The sequence below is a fragment of the Triturus cristatus genome, chromosome 4_1, assembly GCF_964204655.1.
Source record: "Triturus cristatus chromosome 4_1, aTriCri1.1, whole genome shotgun sequence".
In the NCBI taxonomy this organism is placed as follows: domain Eukaryota; kingdom Metazoa; phylum Chordata; class Amphibia; order Caudata; family Salamandridae; genus Triturus; species Triturus cristatus.
The window spans coordinates 928,328,915-928,341,899 of NC_140585.1; the positions used below are offsets into that span (position 1 = coordinate 928,328,915).

The 12,985-nt window shown below is 43.9% G+C and overlaps 1 protein-coding gene across 2 annotated transcripts in view; it reads left to right on the forward strand.

Annotated features, from left to right (window-relative positions):
- Positions 1-12,985, forward strand: part of SHANK3 (SH3 and multiple ankyrin repeat domains 3) — a 2,151,740-nt gene that overhangs the window by 340,259 nt on the left and 1,798,496 nt on the right. For both annotated transcript variants that reach the window (XM_085653773.1, XM_085653774.1), the window contains one exon: positions 9,443-9,492. The gene's annotated coding sequence lies outside the window, so the exon portion shown is untranslated. The remainder of the gene's footprint in view (positions 1-9,442; positions 9,493-12,985) is intronic.

Sequence of the window (12,985 nt, forward strand, 5' to 3'; positions counted from 1 at the left end):
CCTCTGCTAATGCTGTCCAGTCTATCTTTTGGTCTCCCACTTCCCACTCTTTTTCTTTCAGTTTTTCATAAATGCCAGCAGGCAAAAGCACCTTTAATATTGTCATAATATCAGGAAAGGTGTACTCTCCCATCAGTAACATGTCTTTAATTTCTCGGTGGAAACCCGCTGGGTCTTTGTCATGACTAGGTACTACTTTTTTCATTTCTAATAATTCCATTTTTGATATGGGTGTGTAAACAAATACACGGTGAAACTCATTGTCTTCGCCTTTTATTGGGTGCACTTCTCGTAGAGGATTTTGTCTATCCATGTAGTACGGTGCTCTTTCTCTGGGGGGCAAGGAGAGAGAATCCGGACTTACAAAAAGGACGTACTGCTTACGTGACACTAATATCTCTTTAATTAGCTTGTTACTAGAACCTTTCCATCTGTACGTGAGTAGTTCCGTTAATATATCAGGTAAAGGACCAGGGTCAGCATGTTGGCTCTTATATAATATGAGGAGTTGCTGAATCATATAGATTCCAGCTAAACGTTGTTCATCTGTACTGAGGTTGAGAAACGTGTGTGCTACGGTCTCATCACCGTATTTTTCAGGACTAACAATCCAGTGCACGGCTGATCTGGCTAATTCTTGCTCATCCATGGAATCGAGGAGGTGGTAACCTCTTCGTTCTCGTAGTATTTTATCTGCGGCTTGAAACGAATGTTCGGATACGTTCTGCTATTATTTGGACATACAGAGTGTATTGGATCAGAAAAACATCTAGTATTTTCACAAGATCTTCCTCTGCCTACATAGGCTATGGTCTCTGACTGTCTTGCGGAATTCCCTGATTCGGACACTTCATCTTGCTCAAACTCGTCTGTTCCCAATCTCTCTTCATGAATACGCTCTATTTCTTTACGTATTTTTCGGCACATGGCTATTATACAATTTTGCTTATCGTGTCTCCCTTCTGATATATTCTGACTCCATCTTGTAAGAATAAGCATTGCATTCGGGTCTACCCCCGGACGATCTTGATTTCTGATCACGCAGTTTATGAGGAAACGTAACAGTTCCCCCTGTATCTCTACTTTCTGGAATTCCATAGCTCTGTTAATACATCCTGAATCTCGTCCTGTTTGAACAAAATGATATATGTTATCTAGATGCGTAGTCATCCCTGGTAACCTTGCTAAATACTCTGCGGCTCGTCTGATACGTAATGATGCCAGGACCATTTCGTCCTCTTTACCAACCACTGGGTCATATCTACAATTTACAAGGAGTTCCTTAAGCGTACGTTCATTTACGAACTTAGGTGTACGTGAATGTGCTGACTCTTGAAAAACAAGTTTATTTATTCTAGGTGGTGTGAAAGTACTGCTAGCACCTCCCGTGGCCCCATCTGGGGCGTCGGGTGTGAATGGATTCGTTGAACGTGATACAGCAACTATGGGTGTCGATACCCCTGTAGAGTCGACTGCGGAGACAGATGCGGAAACAGATGTGCTTGCCGAAGCTTGCGTCGGGACTTGCTGTTGCACGGGTGCAGATACCTGATCCTGACGTTGAACCCCTCCGCCAGACGGTCTATGTGGTGTGGCGTTAGCATACTCGGGAGCTGCGTCATCTAGATATGAGGAAAGAAAAACATCTTCTGCGGTTCTGGGATGCCCCTTTGGATGTACCTTAATTGGAAATAATGGGGGTGGCAAGTCTTTTGGCACCTCCGTAACAGCCTTAGGTAGTCCTTCGGCTAGAAGGGGATACATACCATTCATAAGAGCATTTCTTTGTCTATTCACTTGTTCTGATTTCACTCGGATACCTTCCTCAATTAATAGATTTTCTTGAACTTTATTTGAACTTTCTTTACTCCTCTCTTCTTGTCTACGTGCTTTTTCTGTTCGTCTATGAGATTCTTTACGCCATAACTCAACAGCGTCTTTCTGTGACTGTCTGACCTTTCTTTTCCATAACTCTTCCTCCACTTTCATGATGCACTCTGCATCCCAGGTTCCCGCTATGGGCCACCTTTGACTTTCCGGTAATCCTTTGGTATAATCTACCCATAGATCAAGAAACAATATGGCATCTAAGCCATGTTTATGGTACATGAAATGTCCTGGAGTGTCTCTAGGAGGAATAGGAACTGCTTCTTCAAGCACCCCTTTTCTGGTAGTAATCTGTCTTAACTTCGAGAAGAGCGGCATATTGACAACCGATCTGATACTTACTCTTGAACTTACTTAATACGAGAAACACAATAATGAACAGTGAACAATAAACAGTCATTCATACCACAATATGCAAGACATTTTCTGAATACTTTAAACATTAAACATTAAACATTATAACAATGATCGACAATGATGACAGTCTGCTTAACTAATCACCACGCTGAATTCTTGACGATAACTGAATACTTCGGAATACTTGATATACTGCTAAACAGTACATATACACTGCTAAACAGTGCAGACCGGATTTGTGTACCCAAATCCGTCTTGACCGGCACAACCTATGTGCGCGTCAACACGCCTCCCCGGCGATGGTACTCACCGAGTAGCTCCTTGAAACGGAAGGCCTCAGAGAATGGACAGGACTCGATAACTGCGGACATCGGACCCTCTGGACGTCGGAATTTCGGAAAACCTGGTGGGCCTCTGTATACCTCGGATCTTGCTCTCTCAGCTAGGCTCTGGTCGGGATACTTCGCACTTCTCACCGCCTCGTCTGGGTTGATCGCAGCCTCAGTCGCCCCCGCTTGACCGGAGGGAGCTTACAGGAAATCCTGCTGGTACGCGTTTATGGTCCGTCCAGCTGTGGCAGGAGACCGGGCCTGCAACGCACCGCCGGCGCGTGAGATGAGAAAGTGTCCCTGTTCGGGCGCCATTATGTGGTAAATAAAATAAATATTACCGGACTGAATTTCATGCGGAATCTTAAATTAAAGTAAAATAGCTCAAAATAACGAGAGGCAGAATCCGTGGTATAAGAGGTTTTCTAATGGGCTTTATTCCATTCAAAATGGCCGACTCGAGTCGCGGCCCTCAGGTTCCGTCACCACGAAGGTTCAGGAAGTGAAGTACAATAATTCATTAACAGACATGTATTTTTATAATAAGTACATTACAATGAAACGAATGTAGAAGGCGTAACATTTGATAAGAAAAATGACGTAACAGTGACATAATCGAAACTAGGCGTAATAAGGAATAAAAGAAACATGATTGGTTAGAATTATCAGACATAGGTGGATCTATAAGATAATACTTGGCATAGATGCGCGCGCGGCAGCATGACGTGTAATTGACGTGCAACTAGGGGGTGAAGGGGACTTGACATTTAGCTCTACATGTGGAGACGAGAAGTCTGGGGTCAAGTCAACCTAATCCCAAATCATATCTAACATCCTATGTTTAAAGAACTATGTTATCCACAAGGAAGGACTCTCGGACAGAATCTATTCTATACTGACTGTGTGCGTGTACAAGCGTCTAAGTGTCTATATGAGATGCGAGGGATAGAAAACTTTCCATGGCAACAGGGCTATGAATCACTTGCAGGAGGACGGAAAGGCTGAGTCCTTTGCTTGTGAGCTAAAGGAAATGTTTACTTAAATCACTGGACAGGAATGCATCGGCTGGAGAGCAGAATAGATAATTCGAAGGTGAAATACAACTTCTTGGCAGACAGGCGAAAACTGGCCGAGGCAGGCACCGTTAGCTGCACAGGGAGTAGGACAAAGTTCATGGATACAGATGCGAGCTCAAGCTGAAGCTGTCAGAGACAGAGAGCAGGGAAAGGCTTTGAGGACAGAATCGGGCCTACTCGCCTGAACTGTAAAAATGGAGTAACTTAGCCATATAAAGTCGGTGGCCTTTCATACTTAGGAATCGGATATCCAGCCCATTGATGGCGGATCTGACAGAGAACATGTTGACAGTAGACACACATATGTTTGCGTCTTAGAAACTGGAACTGGAGGGAACATACATGTACTTGTAACATGCATATAAAACCGTTGGGGTCCAAGATAGGGGACATAACTGATCAGGAAAATCCACATTTCCACAATAATCTGACCTTTTACTGTGTCTCATTATTATTTTCTATTTGCTAGACGTTCAGTGGCCAATGCAAAAAGTATTCAGTTTAGAGAAAGGATTCTATTTGTATAAATTCCAAGGGTTATACCCTGCAATGGAGAAGATATTGCATTTCTGAAGTTGAGTGCAATTTACAGTTTGTGTGGCTGTAGAGCACGGTATGAATTGCAGAACCAACTTTAAAAGGGCTTTTCTGGTTCCAGTTCATAACAATAAATGGACTTTAACTGTGGTTACTTAGTAAATTTCAAACCGTTTTCAAACATACAGTTATATATTATGGGTAAAAAAAACAGAACTACTTTAACTGTATTTTTTCAGTGAATATTGAGAGTTTTTGATGATGTACACTTTGTGGTGCCCAAGCCCACTGTACACATCCAAATCTCCCTGCGGGCCAAGTCCCTGCAGCAGAAGGGCTTCTGCCACGTGCCTCAGGGATATGCTGCAGGTGCTCGCCTCTGGCAGTAACTGACCACCCAACCACCCGTGCAGTCAAATCCTGCTCACATGGCCTATGACCGTCCTTAGAGGAGTTTGGTCACAGGGTCCCTTAGGGCTCCCCCACAAGGACGAGGTGTGAGGGTAGGTTCACCCTGCCCCCTTATGCACTTTTTTATTTATTTTTTATTTTCATGATTCAATAGTTGGAGTGAAAATTTAAGTTGCAACAGAAAGTTTTCTGTGATGCCCAGCCAGTTGAAGGCCGTCTATTTATAGCGCTACCTTGGCAAATCATGTGCCTTTATATTTTTAATGGGTTTAAGGATCCTCCATGGATTGGTCAAGATATCTCTAAATCTTACCTTTCAAAATCCACCTGGCACTTTTTTATCATGAAAATATTTCGAAACTAATGACCCTTTTTAAAGCAGATATAGCAGAGGTACAGCTCTGAGCAAATGTCTAGTGTCACACCATGTTATGTTACACCATTTATAAAGCGCACAGCTGCCCCAGCAAAGGGACGTCCCGGCGCTAACAGCAGTTTCCAAAGGAGTTCCGGTTAGTCCATGGGGAAAAGAAAAGTCTTGATAGCTTTCCGGAAGGATGTCAATGAGTCTAAGCTGCGGATTTTCAAAGGAAGGGAATTCCATAGCTTAGCAGCAAGGAGTCGGAAGGACCTACCACCTGCTCTGGTACGCTTAACACGTGGGACTGACGCCAGAACCAATTCGGAAGATCGCAGTAGGCGAGCCGGAACATAGGGAGTAATCGGTCCCGACAAAATCTCAGGTGTGGAAGACTTTAAAATTTTAAAGGTAAGACATAAAGACTTGAATTCAACTCTTTTAGGGATAGGAAGCCAGTGAAGGCGGCGAACCGCGTCTCTACCAGAACACGTTCTAGAGAGTCCGAGTAAAGTTCGTGCGGCAGTGTTTTGAACACGCTGCAGACGGTTCAATTCCGCTTTATTGGCTCCTAGCAGCAGGGAGTTCGCATAATCTAGTCTGGCTAAGACAGTGGCCTGAACTATAAGTTGGCGTGTGGTCGCGTTAAAAAACCCCAAAATGGGCTTCAGACCACGTAGAAGGCCAAAACAGGTGCCCGCAGTTTTTTGGTGTGATCTTGGAAACCCAAGGTGGAATCAAGCCAGAGGCCAAGGTTCTTTACCACCAGCTTGGGGGTGGGGGCCGTGTCCAACGAGGATGGCCACCACTGAGTATTCCAGAGTCCCTTGTCCTTCCCCACCAGTAACACCTCGGATTTGCTTGCATTGAGCTGAAGACAGTTCTCTGTAAGCCAGCCAGCCACCGCCTCAAATCCTTTGCGGAACTGGGGGGCACCTTTGGTCTGATCAGCAGAGAGGGCCACCACCATCTGGGTGTCGTCCGCATATGAAACCAAACTAAGACCATGGTCGCGTGCAACCACTGCCAAAGGCTGAACATAGAGGTTAAACAGAGCCGGACTTAAGGCCGAGCCCTGTGGGACTCCCTGCTTAATATGCTGGATGGAAGAAGCAAAAGGGGGAGCATAAACCTGAAAAGATCTATTTAACAGGAAGGAGCGGAACCATTCCAGAGCTAAATCTTTTACTCCAGCTTCCTCAAGCCGGCGCAGTAAGATCCTATGAGAGACTGTGTCAAACGCGGCACTCAGATCGAGCAAAATGAGTGCCGCAGTTTGACCTTCGTCTAGAATGGACCGCAAATGCTCACTAACCGCCAGGAGAGCTGTTTCGGTGCTGTGGCCAGCGCGGAAACCATTCTGAGACCGGTCCAAGATCTTACTATTATTTAGAAAGTCAGAGAGGACTTTATTCACGTGGGCCTCAGCCACTTTAGCAACCCAGGGCAAGAGAGAGATAGGACGAAAATTTTCGGGTTTAGTGGGATCCAGTGATGGTTTCTTGAGCAGTGGGAGCACTTTAGCTTGCTTCCAGGGCGTAGGGACTACTGCCGTGCTAAGAGAGGAATTGATGGTCTGTAATAGTGGAGTGAGAAGTACAGATAGGCACTCCCTAAACTGAGCCGGTCTCATGGGGTCAGAAGGAGAGCCAGACTTAACTTTGGCACTCAAAGTGAGAAACTCCTCCTGAGAAATGGGGGGAATGACCTTTAGTATGGCATTAGGGATATATGTTAAAAGCTTCTCTAGAACCCTAGAACAGTTGGGGAAGGATTTATAAATGGTTTCTACTTTTTGTACAAAGTAGGAGGCCAAATCCTCACAGTATTGTACCGAAGTGATAGGGTAGGTAGATGAATCCTTCCTCTTTTTAAAATCACTCAGGATCTTAAAAATACATTTGGTGGGATTGTTACTGGAAGCTATCTGGTTAGTGATAAAGGCAGCACGTGCTGACTGTATGGCCTTATGATAACCTTTGATAGCATCCTGATATAGTTTTTTTTCTACAGGGTCGTAGTTCCTCCTCCAGGCTCGTTCACGTTGTTTACACACAGTCCGCATGGCTGCCAAGGAGTCAGAGTACCAAGGATTGGAACCTGAGACATGGCCCTTGGACCATTTAGCGGGAATAAGAGAGTCTAGTGCTGCACAGATCCACTCACAAATGGTCTTGTAGGCTCGTTCTGGGTTGGTGTCAAGGCAAGGAGTACGGGAGGCCAGGAGGGCCAACAGATCGTCCAGCCTGAGTTTGTGCCAACAACGTTTGAGAGTGGCCTTGGAGGGAGCTCTGGGCATAGCCCCCACCTGGGGGAGAGAGATGGTGATGAGGTGGTGATCAGTCCAGCAAACCGGACTAGGTGGTTGGACCAGGAGGGAGGAGATATTAGAGAAAACTGGATCAAGTAGGTGTCCAGCCACATGAGTAGGACTCAGTACCAGTTGCCTTAGTTGACAGGCCTCGCAATCAGGGAGCTAACTTCTGAGTCTGACAGAAAATCAAAATGGATATTTAGGTCACCAATGAGGCTAAAATTGGCTGATCTCATTGCCCATACATGGACGGCTTCCATGATCGCTACTTTGAATTCTGCTGAAGGGCCAGGAGGGCGATAAACCAATAAGCCAGAGAAGGAGTAGTTGGCATTGAGAGATAGGGTAAAACGAGCGCACTCGCACCCTGCCACGTCCTCCTTGACAAAAATACAGTGCAGGGAAGATTTAAAAATCGCAGCCAGACCCCCACCTCTAGTTTCTCTATTAATGGTGAGAATGGTATATCCCAGAGGAAGAGCGAGGCCGGGTTCAATTACTGTATCTTTGTTGAGCCATGTTTGGTGCATTTCTGTTCATTGGTTTTTGCTTTAACAGAGAGCAAATTTCTTAAGGGAGGTAACATGGAAAATGCACATTTGCTAGTGCACAGGGATTCCAAAAGAGACAAAACCTATTGAAGACTGCAGATATAGTCAGCCCATACCATGATAGTAATTAGCTTACTATATAGGAAGGCTACACAAATTGTAGGTTTCTACAAGCTGGCTCCACCCATGCAGTTTGACAAATGTTTTGTTCTTGAAACGAACCTGAGAGCCCAGGTCATGGGATCTGCCACTCAGAGACGCTTATAAGAATTAATTTTTTTCCTTCAGTGTGCTGCTACTGCAGTCTGCAGAGGGGCAAGAAGACCAAGAACCAACTACTGAACCCCTGCGCAACCCGTATTTCTTCTACTCAGTAAAATATCTACTTAGTGAAACTTCTGTACGATCTATGGCATAGATCGCACTACAAATTGATATAATTCAGTTTATTTTCTTACAAAAATTATTTTCACAACTCGATTCTAGTATTCGATATACATTGTAATGCTTGAACACAGTTGATGATCTATACAGTATTTCAGGATAAGGTATTTCAAACAATGGTTGCCAGACATCATACACCGTATTCAACAAAAGAAAAGACGTGCTGTATCTACATCACATGTATTGCACTCACTGTTCGTGCTAATCCGATGAACCAAAACAAGAGCGGCTCCTTGTGCCTTGCTGCTGGGGAGTACGGCTATGCATCTTGGACATGGTTTCTCCTGTGTCCTGGTTGGTCCATTCCACCGTACTCAGTCGCATGTTCTTCTAAGTCACTGTCTCCCTCCCTTCCTTCATCCTACATCGCAAGCCTGCAGCATGCATAACATAAAAACCTGTACATCATACATAACACAACGATCACCTAACACATAAACTGAAAAACCTAGTGGAAAACTGGAATTCCAATAGCAGAAAAGGGATGCCACTGAAAAATCCTAAATTCTACGAGCAAACAAGCACTCACTCTTTCTACGGAACTGTAATACAGAAAAACATTCCAAATTTAGATTTGCTGCACTCAAGAGAGGATTGGATGAGTTTTTAGCTAACTGGTCATTCGTGTCCTCTCTTCCACCCCTTGGTGCCCTGCTATAAGAGTGAATTGAAGAAACTTGGATTATGAATTTTTTTACAAGAAATGCATTTCAATCAGCTGTCGAAACCTAAATAGGAGCATGCAAAATGACCACAAAAATGTGCATATACGTGGAATTCTAGACTAACAGAGGATCTTACTATTAAACGGAGAGAATTTAATCCATGGTGTGTGTCTCAAAAGATGTTCTATAGAGAAACATAACTTTGTACACGTGCGTAGGAAAATGTGTCTGTCCTTGTTTCTAATGATATTTTTACTTGCAACTGCACAGTGCTCTGACATCAATTGACATGGTCCATGCTACATCAGATTTTATATAAATTTAATTAGCTATGCACTATTCAGACAACAAACTTTGAAACAGATCCATCCAGTGGGAAAGATCACAGGAGGGGCAAGACAGAATGTGGTCCTGAATTATGAACAGAAATCAGTTCTCTTGACTTGAAATCATAATCTGAAAACCCTAGCTTGGATTAAAAAAACTAACATTTTCTCTTCTTTCCTCTTCTAGGTTGTGGAACCGAAGATTCCTAAATTTGCAGCCCTTGACGTTCTGCTCAGGTAAGCTATCCCGGTCCTCGGTGTATGAACTAAAGAGAAGCATCTTTTTACAAACCTCACGATGGAATGAATGACCAACTTATAAAGCGTGAACAAATGCCCGAAGGCGTCCAGGTGCTAGTGCAGATAGTCTGCTACAGAAGAGAAAAGTTAAATAAAATGACTTTGTATAACCCCCCTGGCTTGGAAAACAATCACAATACGCCTTCCTGAAATTTCATTCTAGGATGTGGATCAGACCATGATTCACAGTTTATGTTTATGAACTGCGGGGCTTATTTAAAGTTTGGCAGGCCGTACATTTCGTCAAGGTAGCAGAGGGATGTGCCTTGCTGCTCCAGCCATATTTATAGATCTCAACATGCTGTTCGGGTGCCATCTTCAGTGTAATCGCACAGCAAAGTTTTTTGTTTTAAAAAAATAAACTCCCAAAACAGGAATTTTTTACTCTAAAACAAGAAAAATACCAATGAAACACTGAGAGAATTCTTCTTGCATGCGAGGGCTATTCGTGAGCATTCGTGTTTAGGACCAAATAAAAGGCATTGTCATTTACAATCGCAAAAGCTTCAACTAGCAACTGCCAAACCTACAGCATTCCAAATGCTTCTTTAAAAGTGAGTGTGGTGGGGGGTTGGCAAAAAGAAGGTAGCAGAAGGAATACAGAAGGGGGAGTGTGGGGAAGCAAAACTGCGGGTGCGGTATGGGCAAGCAAAAATGATAGGGCGGTGGGCGAATGGGGAACGGAGGGTATAAGGAAGCAAACGAGAGAGCAATGTGGCGGGCAGGGGGAGAAAAGCAAATGAGCAAGAGCAATGTTAAGCTGGGGGGGTGCACACCCTTTACAGGTAATCTGAGCCGAGGAGCAAAGCACAGGGGTCTGCCACTTCGGAACTAGAGAGCTGCTCAGCAAAGCGCTTCAGTACCTTCTGGTCGGGTTCGCGGTTGCGGTTGCGGTTGCGGAGAGTGTGTCCAAAGAGACGTTTGCAGCCAAAGAGTTTCTTTATTTTTTGGATCCATTTGACAGAGGAACAAATTGAGAAAAGAGGGTAAGAGGCCTTTGTTGAAGTCATGGTTTTTAGCAAGTGAGCGGAGGAGCAAACCTATATCATGTTTAACATAAGATGTTCCTTCAGAAAATAAACACGCCAGATCTAGCGGAATTTACATCACGCACCTTTGAGCGCCCTTTAGGCATCGCTGAGTTGCCCCCTTCTGTCTCCCATGGCCCCTGAAGAGCTCCGCGTTTGCTACGAGTTAAACAAGCTGGTGGTCACAACTGCGCATGAGAGACCCTCCTGCATTAAGAGAAGCTAATTTAAAAAAATAGTGCTTACAGACTAAAGAAGGTGTACCATATAACAACCGAAGTAAAAGTGACAGTCCTCATAAGATGTTACAGATGAAGACAAGGCGGTACTAAGGAGGGACTAACAAGCCTAATAACGAATCAGAAGCCAGCATTTACGAAGGACAAAGACACAAGCCAATTACAAATATGGGCGGAAAGTGGGCGGGGCTTCAAGTACATACATGCGCTGCCCAGGCTCGACCTAAAAACAAGAGGTAGCTACATATGCACAGAAATGCAAAACATCAGAGGAATAGTAGGTAAAATAGAGACATTGCATAGGGTTGTTAAAGGTCCCCCTGGCCTTTGTCTGAAATATCCACAAGAAAATGACTTGTATGTAATACAACTATTTGTCCATCACAATTGCCTTAACAAACAACATCAGAATGGATTCAGTTGAAATGAGTGTTATACAAAGTAAACCTTAGGTCTGGATGCATATTATCTGTATGGGCTTACATTTGGGTACAGGTAGCAGGTATGATATAGGACTGGCCGAGATTGATAATTTACATATTTGGAGAATACAAAATAGGTGATTACAATTTGACTAATGATAAACTTGATGGATGTGCAACTAGGTGAATAGTGGAATTATAACTAGAAGACGAGTAGGTAAATGTAATCCGATTGCCCAGAATTAAATCCCTGGGGCATAGGAGTAAAATATACCAAAATAGGCTATACATCCTAAAAAGTCAGAACTTAAAGCAAACGTCATCAAATGTTTACCCTAAAACAGTAGAGGAAAAGTGGACATAAAATGTTTGTGTTAGTCATCCCATTATTGAGGAAGAAGACAGACTGGGGACAAAAAAAATATAAGAGATGTAAGGAGCCAAGTGGAAGGGAGCTTAGCAGAGGCCAGAACAGTAGGGATGATGAGGTACTTAATTATCGATTGGATTTATTTAATCTGAAAAAATCAGAAAGATGATTTGAAAGCAGAAGTTTATCAGCATAATGTAGAAATTAGGCCTGGGCATAGTTCGCGAAGTAGCACTTCGCGAAGCTACGCAAAGTGAAGTTCGCACTACGCGAGCTACGCGTAGCACTTCGCGAACTGCGTAGTACCTTGTTCGCACTGTGCCAGATGTCGTTTTCAATGATTGCACAGTGCGGACAAGCAACCGACACTGTGCAATCATTGAAAATGGCATCTTGCACAGTGCGAGCTGTAGTTTTCTGCTGCTCGTGTAGATTTTTACTCGAGCTTCAGCTTTCTCAACGCGAACTGGTAGTTTCTCATCGCGAGCGGTCGCGAGCATACGCGACCACTCGCAATGAGAAACCTGACCTCCTCGCATTGGGAATCTCGCCGGGAGGTTTATTTTCCATGCTCGCGATCGCCAACTTGAAGTTGCTGATCGCGAACAAGGAAAAAGTCTCGCCGGGATGTCATTTTGCTTGCTCGCAGTCGCCAACTTGACGTTGAGGACCGCGAGCAAGCAAAAAATGACCGCAGCACTACGCAACACTACGCTACGCGTGTTCGCACTGTGCTACGTGCAGTTTGCGTAGTGCGAAGTAGCGTGAACTTCGCAAACTACGCCAGCGTAGCGTAGTGCTTCGCCCAGGCTTAGTAGAAATGTGCCACATATGTAGGCAGTGGATGGGTGAGAAGCTGTTGTGCAGAAGGGTTTGTATCAAAAGACGCATAGTTGAGGGATCTAGGTGCACATGTATGTGTGGGGGAAAGTATGAATACCTGTGTCAAGGAGATATATGTGAACAGTGGCTGTAGTTGTGATGCCAGAGTATGATCTGCACTTCCCCTCTTTCTCAAATTTGAGCCCCCTGTACTTTTTATGAATGCGAAGTGTAGTACAATTCTTGATTGTTGGGATTTCCATATTTCCCATATTAAGTTTCTCACTATTATGATTTCTTATGCAATTTTGTGGGACATTTTGTACAGAACGGTTAAATGATTCAGAAGTTATAAGAGATGTTTTTTCACTCCTAATTAAATCTGTATTTCCTATAAAACATTTCCCAACTCATGTAATTTCAAAACGTTTGGATAATTGGTCATCGGTTTTTTGGCCTGGAGCCTTTTTTGGCCATTTGGTGGCTTTTCTTTGTTTGATGAAAGTACTGTCAAATGATTTAGAGATATAAGGCAAACTGTCTGCATCC